Here is a 14808-nt window from a genome sequence, read left to right as displayed (position 1 = left end):
TTTTAAACATCTTTATTGGAGTATAATTGCTTTACAATGGTGTGTTAGTTTCTGCTGTATAACGAAGTGAATCAGCTATACATATACATATATCCCCATATCTCCTCCCTCTTGTGTCTCCCTCCCACCCTCCCTATCCCACCCCTCTAGATGGTCACAAAGCACCGAGCTGATCTCCCTGTGTTATGCGGCTGCTTCCCACTAGCTATCTATTTTACATTTGGTAGTGTATATATGTCCATGACACTCTCTCACTTCGTCCCAGCTTACCCTTCCCCCTCCCGGTGTCCTCAAGCCCATTCTCCACGTCTGACTCTTTATTCCTGTCCTGCCCCTAGGTTCTCCAGAACCATACTTTTTTTAGATTCCGTATATATGTGTTAGCACACGATATTTGTTTTTTTCTTTCAGGCTTACTTCACTCTGTGTGACAGACTCTCGGTCCATCCACCTCACTACAAATAACTCAATTTCATTTCTTTTTATGGCTGAGTAATATTCCATTGTATATATCTGCCACATCTTCTTTATCCATTCATCTGTCGATGGACACTTAGGTTGCTTCCATGTCCTGGCTATTGTATATAGAGCTGCAGTGAACATTGTGGTACATGACTCTTTTTGAATTATGGTTTTCTCAGGGTATATGCCCAGTAGTGGGATTGCTGGGTCGTATGGTAGCTCTATTTTTAGTTTTTTAAGGAACCTCCATACTGTTCTCCATAGTGGCTGTATCAATTTACATTCCCACCAACAGTGCAAGAGGGTTCCCTTTTCTCCACACCCTCTCCAGCATTTATTGTTTGTAGCGTTTTTGATGATGGTCATTCTCACCGGTGTGAGGTGATACCTCATTGTAGTTTTGATTTGCATTTCTCTAGTGATTAGTGATGTTGAGCATCCTTTCATGTGTTTGTTGGCAATCTGTATATCTTCTTTGGAGAAATGTCTATTTAGGTCTTCTGCCCATTTTTGAATTGGGTTGTTTGTTTTTTTGATATTGAGCTGCATGAGCTGCTTGTATATTTTGGAGATTAATCCTTTGTCAGTTGCTTCGTTTGCAAATATTTTCTCCAATTCTGAGGGTTGCCTTTTCGTCTTGTTTATGTTTTCCTTTGCTGTGCAAAAGCTTTTAAGTTTCATTAGGTCCCATTTGTTTATTTTTGTTTTTATTTCCATTTTTTTTAAAGTAAAGAAATTCGTGTAAATGTTTTTTAAAAGGAACAATCCCTCTGATTGAAATAATAGCTAATTCAATTTTTAGAGCAGTGTATATGTTATAATTATTCAATGGCTTTAAAATAACTTGGCATTGTTTCCTCAGTAGAGGCATTATTGTTTAATGGCAGATGAGTCATTTCCCCAGCCCCAAGCAATTAATCGGTGTTTCCTAAACTTGCCTAAAATAGGAACCACTTGGGGCTTTTGCTAAATATACGGATTCCTGAGCCCACCCCAGACCAATTGAATTAGAATTTCTAGGGAAGGCATGTGGGAATCTGTATGTTCAGTAAGCATCCCAGGTGGATCTTTTTATCAGACAGGTTTGGGGAAAACGTTGGATTCCTTTGACAGTGGCATAAATTTTTTGAATTACTGTTATACAGAGTGACCAGAATAGAGCTTTATCTTTGGAAGAACTGGGATATTAGAAAGTGCTCATAGATTACAAACCAACGCATGTTCTGCTTTATAAATACATCTTCTTTTTACTTGAAACAAATACCATGGATTTACATGTTTTCCCTTTAATCATTCAGGTACTGCAGAAATTTTTATTCCTTCAATAATAAGCCCACGATTAAATTCATTACCACCTTGAAAAAAAGAACACAAGGAAGGAAATATCTCTTGTTGAACATCTCAGCATACATCAGGCATGATCCTGATAGTTGGTTTATGTAAGTTATTTACCTTAATCTTAACGATTAACTGTTGGGGTAAATACTAATTTCCATTTTATAAATGCAGAAACTGAGGCTTGAAGAGGTTAACGAATTTTCCCACGGTCACTCAGTAAGCAGAGAGACAGGGGTCAAATCCACCAAGCACATGTTCTTACCACATACTAGGTTTTAGAGTTTCAATTCCAAATCAAGGAATTCAAATTCACTAGGCAGAAAAATCATGGGTTTGTGAACATTTCTTCTCCGAAGGCCAAAAAAGGGGCATTTTTTGGTATTTGGGCTGAGCCAAAGAGGGAGGAAAGGACAGATTTCAGAGTCTGATTGCTTCTTCTAGGATGAGAAGCCGCTTTTCTTCTTGTAATCAGAAAGATATCTACAGTTCTCCCCTAAAAATTACCTCTCTGAAGAACAAATGAGAAAATTAATAAAATTGTAAATCTAGATATGTAACATGTGTGATATATAACTGTGGAACTGGATTTTACTCCCACTCATTCTCTTTCTTATTTCCCCATGCTGTTTCTTCTGGTTGAAGTGGTTGCAGCCAGAAACGAAAATGCCCCCTTTGGGCTTTCTTGTTTAAAAAACCCTTTTTTTTTTTTTTTTTTAAAGGGTTTGTTTTCTTAGACTTCGAAGCTGTTGGAAGGTGCCAGACGGATGGCCTTGGAGGCCGTGAGGGCTGTGTTTATCTGCAGAGGAGGGCAGGTGTGCATGGGGCATCCTGGGCTTCCCACGCAGCCCAGATTAGGAACCCTGGCCCTCCTGGATGACAGTTAATATTAAGGGGGGGAAGTTATGAGGACTCCCTGAAATAAAAGCAGACACTGTAAGTCAGCAGCACATTCCTTTGTTGTTGCTCTGTGGCTGATGTCACAAGCAAAGACCCTCCCATCCAGTCATTTTGAAAGTAGGCTAAGGACGATTTTGGAGGTGGTGATACAGTAGAGGAATGCAGGATGAAGGGAAAAGTAGGTCAGGATGAAGGGAAAAAGTGGGGAGAATGAGGAAAAATAGTCTGAACTTGACTTTTCATATAAGGCTATCTGAATTTTGTGATATTTTTTCCTTTTCTTTCTTTCTTTCTTTCCTGCTTTCTTTCTTTCTTTCTTTCTTTCTTTCTTTCTTTCTTTCTTTCTTTCTTTCTTTCTTTCTTTCTTTCTTTCTTCCTTCCTTCCTTCCTTCCTTCCTTCCTTTCTTTCTTTCTTCCTTTCTTTCTTTCTTCCTTCCTTCCTTCCTTTCTTCCTTCCTTCTTTCCTTCCTTCCTTTCTTTCTTCCTTCCTTCCTTCTTTTCTTCCTTCCTTCCTTCCTTCCTTCCTTCCTTTCTTTCTTTCTTTCTTTCTTTCTTCCTTCCTTCCTTCCTTTCTTTCTTTCTTTCTTTCTTTCTTTCTTTCTTTCTTTCTTTCTTTCTTTCTTTCTTTCTTTCTTTCTTTCTTTCTTTCTTTCTTTCTTTCTTTCCTTTCTTTCACACAAGAGTTGCAGCCAGAGTGCCGCAAATGACTTCTAGAAGATAGTCTTCACCCAGTTCAGCTACCTTTAAATGACCAATTGGTGAAGCAAGGCAGTGGGGGAAGGTGGTACCAATATTTGAGAGTCCATTCAAAAAGCCTCAGTATTTCTCCTGTTTTTCCTTCTTTACCACTGACTTATAATTTTTGAAGTTGTTTTGATTTCTATGGAGATATACATGTTTAGTATATCAGCTATATTGAAAGAAGTTTCAGCATGTTCTCTCTATATGTACATATATTTACAAATGTGTGTTAAACTTATATAAATGAAATTAAGTTTCTGTGTTACTATTTCTATATCATTCAAAAATTATGCAGATGGATTTTTGCCATATGTGAACGTATGTTTATGTGACAAGTTATACTTTGTGGGGCCTACAGAAGGTAGTATCTCAGAGATATAGGCAAGATAAGAGCTGGGATTTTAAAACTTATAAGTAGTTAATAATTCTCTGGAACACTGTTGGAGAATCTACTAAAATTTTTAAATTATAAAATTGGCATTATTTAATTAAGATACAGTTAAAAGTCCTAATGTCTATTAAAACAAACAAAAAAGAAGCAGGTAATACGTTTCTAGCAAAATGGTGAGCAGAATATATGTCTATCTTTTCTTTCTTCCAGAAAATCTCTTGAAATGATGGATTGGAGCAGAATTAAAATGAAACAGGCACATCTGACAAAGTACTGGAACTTCTACCAAAATATCAACCATGAATTTTAAATAGTAATGATTAAGGAAACAGTAGATTAGACAAAACTATAGAGTATCTGAACTGGAAGACTGAAGAAAATCAGCTAGACTGCTACAGAGACAAAGATAGGCTGTATATGAAAGATGAGTTAAGAGACCATAGATAGGCCAACACATGGATAAGTTTCAGGAGAAGAAAAAAAAAAGAGAGAATGAGGGAGAAACAATATTTTTAAAGATGATGTCTGAGAATTTTCTGGAACTGAAAAAAAAACAAACCACCCCAAAACCCATGAGTCTTCAAACTGAGGAACCAAACCAAGCCCTGAACAGGATAAATAGATTCATTATCACGTAGTCTCTTGGTAGTAAAAATGCAGAAAATCAAAGACAAAGAAAAAAATATTAAAAGAAGCCAGAGAGAAAAAGATGCAATATCAATTTTTCAAAAAGTTGACAATTATAGTGACAGTAGATTTCTCATTACCAACAATAGAGGCTAGGAGAGAATGGAATAATATCTTCAAAATGGGGAGGGAAAAGAACTTCCATCTTAGCATAATATAACCAAATAAACTACATTCAAGACTGAGGGCAAAAAAGACAATGTCAGATAATTCTGCCGTTCACAAACTCTCATTGAAAGAAACACTAAAGAATGTACTTCTGGGCAATGAAAAATTAATCCAGGAGAAAAAAACAAATGAATTGGTAAGCACATTGGTAAATTGAAATAATGATTGTCTATGCTAGCAATACTATACTACTACTACTAATGGCTGATGTGAATAAATAAAGAGGAATTAAGATAATAGACAACATTAACATGGGAGGTAGGAGGGAGGAAATTTGAATTAAAGTGTTCTATATTTCTTGAAGGAAGAGGAGAGAGAAAATGACTGACGACTTATTTTTTGTAAGAGCTTTATTAAGATATAATTAACCAACAATAAACTGTACATATTTACAGTTTATAATTTGATGTGTTTAACATGTGTATACATCCACAAAACCAGCACTGTAATCAAGTTAATAAACATATTCACCACACTCAAAAGTGTCCTCAGGACCTTTGGAATTCTGCCTGCCCTCCCTCTCCCGAACATTAGTCTGCTTTCTCCTTCTATAGGTTAGTTTTCATTCTCTAGAACTTTATATAAATGGAATCATATAGTACATACAATTTTTTTGGTCTGGCTTTTTTCAGTCAGCATAATTATTTTGAGACTCAGCCACATTGTTTGTATCAATAGTTCATAATTTCATTGCCAATTAGTATTTCACGGCATGCTTATTCCTTCATCTGTTGATGGACACATGAAATCATTCCAGGTTTTGGTCATTACAAATAAAGCTGCTATGAATATTATGTAAAAGTTTTTGTTTGGATGTATATTTTCATATTTCTTGGGTAAATACCCATGAATAGAATGGCTGAATCATATGGTAGGTGTATGTTTAAATTTTTAAGAAACACCAAACTGTTTTCCACAGTGGTTATATCATTTTACAATCGCATCAGCAGTGAATGAGAGTTCTAGATACTCTAAACTCTTGCCAACATTTGGCGTGGTCTTTAAAATTTTTGCCGTTCTACTAGATGTATAGTGGTATCTCACTGCGGTTTTATTTGCAATCCCCTGATGAGGCATGATGTTGAGCATCTTTTTATGTGTTTACTAGTCACGAATATATTCCTTTGTGTTAAGTGATCAGGTCTTTTTTGTCCATTGTTTTCCATTTATTGAATTTTGAGAATTCTTTATGCATCCTGGGTACAAGTCCTTTATCAGATATATAATTTACTCATATTTTCATTTAGTCTGTAGTATGTCTTTTGATTCTGTTAACTGTGCCTTTCAAAGAGCAGATGTTGCAACATTTGATAAAGTCCAATTTATCAATTCTTTCTTGCTATGTCTAAGAAATCTTTGCCTTACCCAAGGTAGCAAAGATTTTTACCTTTGTGTTCTTCTAGAAGTTATATAGTTTTAGGTTTTGCACTTAGGTCTCTGACCCATTTTGAGTTGTTTTGAACCTGGTGTGGGGTATGTACTGAAGTTCATTTTTCACATATGGATATTGAATTCCTCCACAATCACTATTTCAACCATTTGTTGAAAAGACTATCATTTCTCCACTGAATTGCCATTGTACTTGGTCAAAAATCTGTTGTCCGTATACGTGTGGGCCTTTTTCTGGACTTTCCATTCTATTCCATTGATGTGTCTGCCTATCTTGATACCAGGATCATGCTCCCTTGATTTCTGTAGCTTTGTAATAAGTCTTGAAATCAGGTACAGTTAGTCCTCCCATTTTGTTGCTTTTCAAAGTTGTCCTGGCTATCCAAGGTCCTTTATATTTCCACACTAATCTTAGAAGTGGCTTGTCAATTTCTACAAAAAAGTCTGCTGGGATTTTGTTTTTGAATACATGAAATCTATAGATCCATTTGGGGAGAATTGCATCTTACAAATATTGAGTCTTCTGACCCATGTACACAGTATACTGTAGTTTTCAGTGTACAGGCCTTGCACATCTTTTGCCAGATTTATCCCTGGGAAAAGGAAAAATTTTATATTTTTATATTTTATGTTTTTTATGGTATTTTAAATGGTATTTTAAATTTAAATTTTTGAAAGCTTATCTCTACTACATAGTAATATATTTTAATTTTGTATATCAATCTTGTATCCTAAAACCTTGCTAAACTCACATATTAGTTCTGCTAACTATTTTCTAGATTCTGTAAGAGTTTCTACATAGAAGATCTTGTCATTTGTGAATAAAGACAATTTACTTCTTTTTCAAACAGGATGCCTTTTTGGTTGTTTGTATTCTACCTAATTACACTGGCTAGACTCTCCCACATATTGTTGAACTAAAATGGTGAAAAAAGATATTCTTGCTTTAGTACTGATTTTAGGGAGAAAGCATTTCATCTGTTACCATTAAGTGTGATATTGGCAGTAGGTTTTTTGTCAATGTCTTTTATCAAGTTAAGGAAGTTTTTTTTTTTTTTTTTCTATTTCTAGAAGCTGAGGGTTTTTATCAGGAAGGGATGTTGGATTTTTGTCAAATGATTATTTATCATCTGTTGAGATGATCATGTGTTTTTCTTTTTTAGTCTGCTGATATGGTGAATTACATTGATTGAATTTTGAATGCTGAAACAACCTTACATTTCTGGGATAAATCTCACTTTCTCATGATGTATTATCCTTGTTATATGCTATTGGATTCTATTTGCTAAAATTTAAGAATTTTTGCATCTATGTTCATGAGAGATGTTGGCTTTTTTTTTTTTTTTTTCCTCGTAATGTCATAATGGCTGGTTTTGGTATCAGGGTAATGTTTGCCTTCAGAATGAGTCAGGAAATATTCACTCATTTTCGATTTTCTGGAATAGTTTGGGTAGAATTGGTACTCTCTCTACCTTAAGTGATTGGTAAAATTCCCAGTGAAGCTATCTGGGTCTGTAGTTTTCTTTGCGGGAAGATTTTAAATACAGATTCAATTTCCTTCATAAGTATATGACTATTCAGGTTATCTACTTCATCTTGAATCAGCTTTGGTAGTTTGTATCTTTCAAGGGATGTGTGTGTCCATTTCACCTACATTATAGAACTTGTTGACATAAAATTCAAAACATTCCCTGATTATCCTTTTCAATATGTGTAAAATGTAGAGTGATGTTCATTCTGTCATTTGTGATATTGGTTATTTGTGTCTTTTTTTCCTGATGACTCTGACTAGAGGTTTATCAATTTTACTGATCTTCTCAAGAACTAGCTTTTGGTTTCATCAATTTTCCTATTATTTTCCTGTTTGCTATTTCATTGATTTCTGCTCTCATCTTTGTTTTTCCTTTTTTCTGCTTAGTTTGGTTTTCAGTTGTTTCTTTTTTCTGGTTTCTTAAGGTGGAAACTGAGGACATTGATTTGAGCCCTTTATTCTTTTCTAATATAGGCATTTAGTGTTCTAAATTTCTATCTAAATACTGCTTTACCTGCACCCACAAATTTTCTTTAATTTTAAAAAATTGATCATGTTTTTTTAGAAGTGTGTTATGTAGTTTCCAAATATTTGAGTATTTTCCCGATATCTTTGTGTCCTTGATTCCTAATTTAATTCCATTTTGGTAAGCAAATATACTTTGTAATATTGGAATCTTTTAAAATTTGTTGAGAATATGGTTAATCTTGGTAAATGTTGCTTGTACACTTGAAAAGTTATGTATTCTGCTGTAGTTGGGTGAGGTGATCTATAAATATCAATTACATCAAGTTGTTGATAGTGTTTTTGAAGTTTTCTGCATCTTTACTGATTTTCTGTCTACTTGTTCTAACAAATATTAAGAGAGAAGTGTTGAGCTCTCCAACTATAACTGTGGATTTGTGTATTTGTCCTTGGAGTTCATGTATTTTGAAGCACTGTTTTGGGGGTGTTATGTTCTCTTGATCAATTCATTCACTTATTATTATAAAATGACCAGCCTTGGGTTTTTTCCTCACACGCACTTACTAATCAGTACTCAACTAAATTTTGGAATGGGAACTTCCACAGACCTCTGCAGTTCTCTCTTCTTGCATCTCTCTTTTTCCAGAACTCTGTCCTGAGAATACTAGCCTCCTTGGGGTCACTGGACTCCTAGCTCTGCCTTCTCAAGGCAGGGACTCCATCAGGCTCAGTCTGGCTTCCCCCTTTTTGCACCGTGGCCTGGAAACTTTCTCCAGGCAGTAAGTTGGGGTAATTCCCCTCATTTATTCACTTCACTTATTCATTCACTTTATTTATTTCCCATCTCTAGAGATCAGTGTTCTTCATTGTCTGATGGTCAATGTCTGAGGGCCATTGTTTCATATTATTTTGTCCAGTTTTTTATTAGTTTCAAATGTGAAGATAACTCTGGTGTCTATTACTCTATCTTGATCAGAAGCATAGGTTTCATTATGTTTCTACCTCTAAATGATAATTTCAGAGATCTATTCTTTTAAAAAGACAGTGAAGGATACTGGTTTGGGAATCAAAATACCTAAGTTCTAATTCTATGACTTATTGTATAAACTAGAAAAAAATCACTTCGTTGAGCCTTAAATTTCTCGTTGTTGTACTGACAGGATAAAATAAGGTAAAGTAAGTAAAAGTATTTTGTAAAATCTGAAGCCGTAGGCAAATGTAAAGTAATATTCAAAGATGCAAAATATGTGGGGGAGGGTTAGAAGATGTTGTCTGCCCAATGTTTACCCATGTCTTTTCCCTTCCCCTTCTTGCTATCAGAATCTTGATTCTGTCCAGGTGAGGAAATGTGTCCAGGCGCAGGTTTTATCACACTCCCCCAGTTCTCCCTGTAGCTGGGAATGGCTATGTAACTCAGATCTGCAGAATGAGGAAAACTGGACAGTCTGCTAGTGGTACTTCTGGGTAAACCTTTGACTTCCTGATAAAAGGAGCAGACTTAACTGACATTGCCTCTTCCCCCCTCCTTTTTGCCCTGAATACAGACTTGATTTATGGCACTCTGTTAGCTATTTTGTAAGTACTATGTGGGAAAGACAAAAATATTCAGTCTTAACTGATTCAGGAGGAGAAGGAAGAGTCAAGGTGTATCTTTGTAAGTTAACTGTTTGAGGAAGTTTGTATGAAGCAGAAATTGGATAAACCAAATTTTAAATTTTGTTTAAAATCAACAGCAGTGTCTGGCCCATGGTAAGTGCTCAATAAATATTTAAAAAACAAATATGGATGGGTATGTGAATCTTGCAGGACTTGTATGGATGTAAATTGACATGAAGGAATCCTTCTAAAATCCCAGCTACTACTACTATGCAATTTTGATTCAGGGCTATTGATGGTTTAGTTCATCACATGGCATTTATCTCATTTCTATATAATTATACACATAAGGAGGATCTTCTTAGGGTAACACCAGTGGCTTTTAAAGAAGCTAACTGAACTTAGCTACAGAGCATGACCTTACATTTAAAACCTGAGGAGATATCAGTGAAACTCAGCTGATCTTGTAGGAGCATTTGTTGTGAATGATGGAAAATCTTCTTTGAAAGCAATTACACCATTATGGGGGAATTCCTGATCAAGCTATCCCTGGTATAGCTTGCAAATGCCTGGCACAGGGAAGATAAAGTTCTAATATTTCATTTTCCATGGGCGATGCATGGATAGTTTCAACAGACATTTTTTTGTCAACATTTTGCAACATTGCAAAATAGCAAATCATATGTATTAGTGATCAGAAAGTGAAATACATATTTAAAAATGATCGCCTGATTTTAATTTTGTGGGGAGGGATGAGGAGGTCTTCAATTAAAGGAATAGAAATGTCTTCTCTCTCCACACTCTCCTCCAAACAAACATTTTCCTGAGACTTTGGTAGAAATTCCTACAGAAATTGTATAATATGAGTGTTTTATTTATTTTTGCACTTAACAACAGTTATAAATAATAACCAAATATTAGAGACTCTAAACCTTGAAATGGCAGGCAGGTTCTTTGGTTCATAGATTGGCATACATTGTCCTGGCTCCTCTCAAAGTGTGAGATTATGAGAGAGACTAGATGTGATAAGACTTAAGGGGAGGAAAAAGGTCCTGGTTACTGGCAGAAATATGGCTGGATGGAGCCATAAATGTAATGAAAAAGGATTTCTCAACTGCAGAAAAGAATTCTAGCTTTTCCATCCATATGGGCAACCCCCTGGGTGTGCTGATTTTGTGAGTCAATCAGACTCAAAGTGTATGTCTAGAGATTACAAAGAAAATAAATACATTTGTGGGTCAGAAATGTCTCACTTGGTCTGAACTAACTGCTTTTCTTTCTAGTTAGTTAGTCTGAACTAACTGCTTTTCTTTCTAGTTCTAGTTTTCTTTTTTTGCTAGTTGGGGTGTGTGTGTGTCTGTGTATGTGTGTGTGTGTATCCCTGTTTTTCTTTCTTTGATCAGTAACACATTTACTATTAACTTTGATATAGTGTAATTTTAGAAATACAGATTGCATTTATTCAGATTTTAAGTTGAATGTATTTATACTTGCTCCCTTCCTTAAAAAAACAAACAAAAAAAACAAACAAAAAAACCTAAAGGATGGGCTTCCCTGGTGGCACAGTGGTTAAGAATCCTCCTGCCAATACAAAATTAATGCACAGAAATCTCTTGCATTCCTATACACTAATGATGAAAAATCTGAAAGAGAAATTAAGGAAACACTCCCATTTACCACTGCAACAAAAAGAATAAAATACCTAGGAATAAACCTACCTAAGGAGACAAAAGGCCTGTATGCAGAAAACTATAAGATACTGATGAAAGAAATAAAAGATGACACAAACAGATGGAGAGATATACCATGTTCTTGGACTGGAAGCATCAACCTTGTGAAAATGACTCTACTACCCAAAGCAATCTACAGATTCAATGCAATCCCTATCAAACTACCAATGGCATTTTTCACAGAACTAGAACAAAAAATTTCACAATTTGTGTGGAAACACAAAAGACCCCGAATAGCCAAAGCAATCCTGAGAAAGAAAAACGGAGCTGGAGGAATCAGGCTCCCTGACTTCAGACTATACTACAAAGCTACAGTAGTCAAGACAGTACGGTACTGGCACAAAAATAAATATATAGATCAATGGAACAGGATAGAAAGCCCAGAGATAAACCCACGCACCTATGGTCACCTTATCTTTGATAAAGGAGGCAAGAATATACAATGGAGAAAAGACAGCCTCTTCAATAAGTGGTACTGGGAAAACTGGACAGCTACATGTAAAAGAATGGAATTAGAACACTCCCTAACACCATACACAAAAATAAACTCAAAATGGATTAAAGACCTAAATGTAAGGCCAGACACTATAAAACTCTTAGAGGAAAACATAGGGGGAACAATCTATGATATGAATCACAGCAAGGTCCTTTTTGACCCACCTCCTAGAGAAATGGAAATAAAAACAAAAATAAACAAATGGGACCTAATGAAACTTAAAAGCTTTTGCACAGCAAAGGCAACCATAAACAAGACGAAAAGACAACCCTCAGACTGGGAGAAAATATTTGCAAATGAAACAACTGACAAAGGATTAATCTCCAAAATATACAAGCAACTCATGCAGCTCAATATCAAAATAACAAACAACCCAATTAAAAAATGGGCAGAAGACCTAAATAGACATTTCTCCAAAGAAGATATACAGATTGCCAACAAACAAATGAAAGGATGCTCAACATTACTAATCATTAGAGAAATGCAAATCAAAACTACAATGAGGTATCACCTCACACCAGTCAGAATGGCCATCATCAAAAACGCTACAAACAATAAATGCTGGAGAGGGTGTGGAGAAAAGGGAACCCTCTTGCACTGTTGGTGGGAATGTAAATTGATACAGCCACTATGGAGAACAGTATGGAGGTTCCTTAAAAAACCACAAATAGAACTACCATACGACCCAGCAATCCCACTACTGGGCATATACCCTGAGAAAACCATAATTCAAAAAGAGTCATGTACCACAATGTTCATTGCAGCTCTATTTACAATAGCCAGAACATGGAAGCAACCTAAGTGTCCATCGACAGATGAATGGATAAAGAAGATGTGGCAGATATATACAATGGAATATTACTCAGCCATAAAAAGAAACGAAATTGAGTTATTTGTAGTGAGGTGGATGGACTTAGAGTCAGTCATACAGAGTGAAGTAAGTCAGAAAGTGAAAAACAAATACCGTATGCTAACACATATATATGGAATCCAGAAAAAAAAAAAAGTTTCTGAAGAACCTAGGGTCAGGGCCGGAATAAAGACGCAGACATAGAGAATGGACTTGAGGACACAGGAAGGGGGAAGGGTAAGCTCGGACGAAGTGAGAGAGTGGCATGGATTAATATATACTACCAAATGTAAAATAGATAGCTAGTGGGAAGCAGCCACATAACACAGGGAGATCAGCTCGGTACTTTGTGACCACCTAGAGGGGTAGGATAGGGAGGGTGGGAGGGAGATGCAAGAGGGAGGGGATATGGGGATATATGTGTATGTATAGCTGATTCACTTTGTTATAAAGCAGAACTTAACACAACATTGTAAAGCAATTATACTCCAATCAAGATGTTAAAAAAAAAAAAAAGAATCTGCCTGCCAGTTCAGGAGACACGGGTTTGAGCCCTGGTCCAGGAAGATCCCACATGCTGCAGAGCAATTAAGCCTGTGCGCCACAAATACTGAGCCTGTGCTCTGGAGCCCGCGTGCCACAACTACTGAAGCCCGAGCACCTAGAGCCTGTGCTCTGCAACAAGAGAAGCCACCGCAATGAGAAGCCTACTCGCTGCAACTAGAGAAAGCCTGCGTGCAGCAACGAAGACCCAACGTAGCCAATAATAAAAAATAAAAAATAAATTTATTTAAAAAAAACTATAGGTGATTTGCTTAAGAGACCATACATACACATGATGTATTTGTGTGTATCTGCTCCATAGGCTTTTGGTAAAAATTCAACAGTCATTGAACATCTGCTATGCTCAAGTCATCTTGGGGTTTATAAAGCTGAATGAAACGTGGTCCTCCACGCTTGAGCCTTGGTGTGTTATCTTATCCGGAAGCAATTGCTTTTTAACAAAAGGGTAACAACCCTAGTTTCATATCAGAAGTACCTGCTGAGCTTGTTAAAAATACATCTGCCCAGGCCCCAGCTCTTAGCTTAGGGAAATTCTGATAATAGTCAGGGCCCATGATGCCTGCAGTTTTAACAACAAGCTCCCCACATGAATCTGATATACAAAACAGGATTAAGAAACACTGCTTTAAGCTAAGAAAGGACTAATTGCAGGAGTTTAGCCACAAGTAAACCAGGTGGATGCCCTTGAAATCTACAAAGTGAGCAGCTGGCTGAAGTCGTTTATAAGGGTGTTTCTATTTCCACTGCTTCAGAATGGATAGTTATAGTCTGAAGAGCATCCTGGAGAACAGGGTTGGGCCCAATCTTCTCTGTAAAACACCTGGAACAAGAGTGCTATAGAGGAATAAGATAGCTATAGCCAAAGACCATCTTCAAAGTCTTCGCAAACACTCTGTTCTTATTTTTATCTCACACAAAATACGGTTATTTGTGTAAATTTTCTCCTTCACTAGATTGGAAAGTATTCCGGAGCAGGAGCACTCTTCTTTCTTTCTCTGGTGAAGGAACACAGTAACCCACACATAATAGCTGTTTGACAGGTGTTTGTTTTGAATTCTTCTCATCCAAATATTGGGGTCTGAGCAGGATATTTTTGCATATATCCATAGTGGATATTTATAAATATCCATAAAAGTATACATTTGTTTATAAAATATTTCAGTCGCACAAAAGAATACGTAACATACATACTGAAGAAAGAACAATACTAAAACAAGCACCCATGGACCCACATCCCAGTTTATGACAGGACGTTGCCAATACCCTTGAGGTCTCCTGTTGAACTAGATCCTATTGAACAGCTCCTGAAATTTAAATCAGAATGCGTGCATTCAATCATTGACTGATTGGCTCATTCATTCACTTGCCAAATGTGTCTACTAAGCGTCAGAATCGATGTAGACGAGGTAGTTATTTCTTCTGTTGCAGTGGGAGAGGGGGGTCAAAAGTGACATAAACTCTTTCCAGAAGTGTACAGATTGTCTTTGCTGCAAGCGGCCCTAA

This window comes from Eschrichtius robustus, chromosome 5 (assembly GCF_028021215.1).
Source record: "Eschrichtius robustus isolate mEscRob2 chromosome 5, mEscRob2.pri, whole genome shotgun sequence".
NCBI classification, from domain to species: domain Eukaryota; kingdom Metazoa; phylum Chordata; class Mammalia; order Artiodactyla; family Eschrichtiidae; genus Eschrichtius; species Eschrichtius robustus.
The sequence above is the reverse complement of the archived record's forward strand: the minus strand, read 5'-3'. Positions refer to the sequence as shown.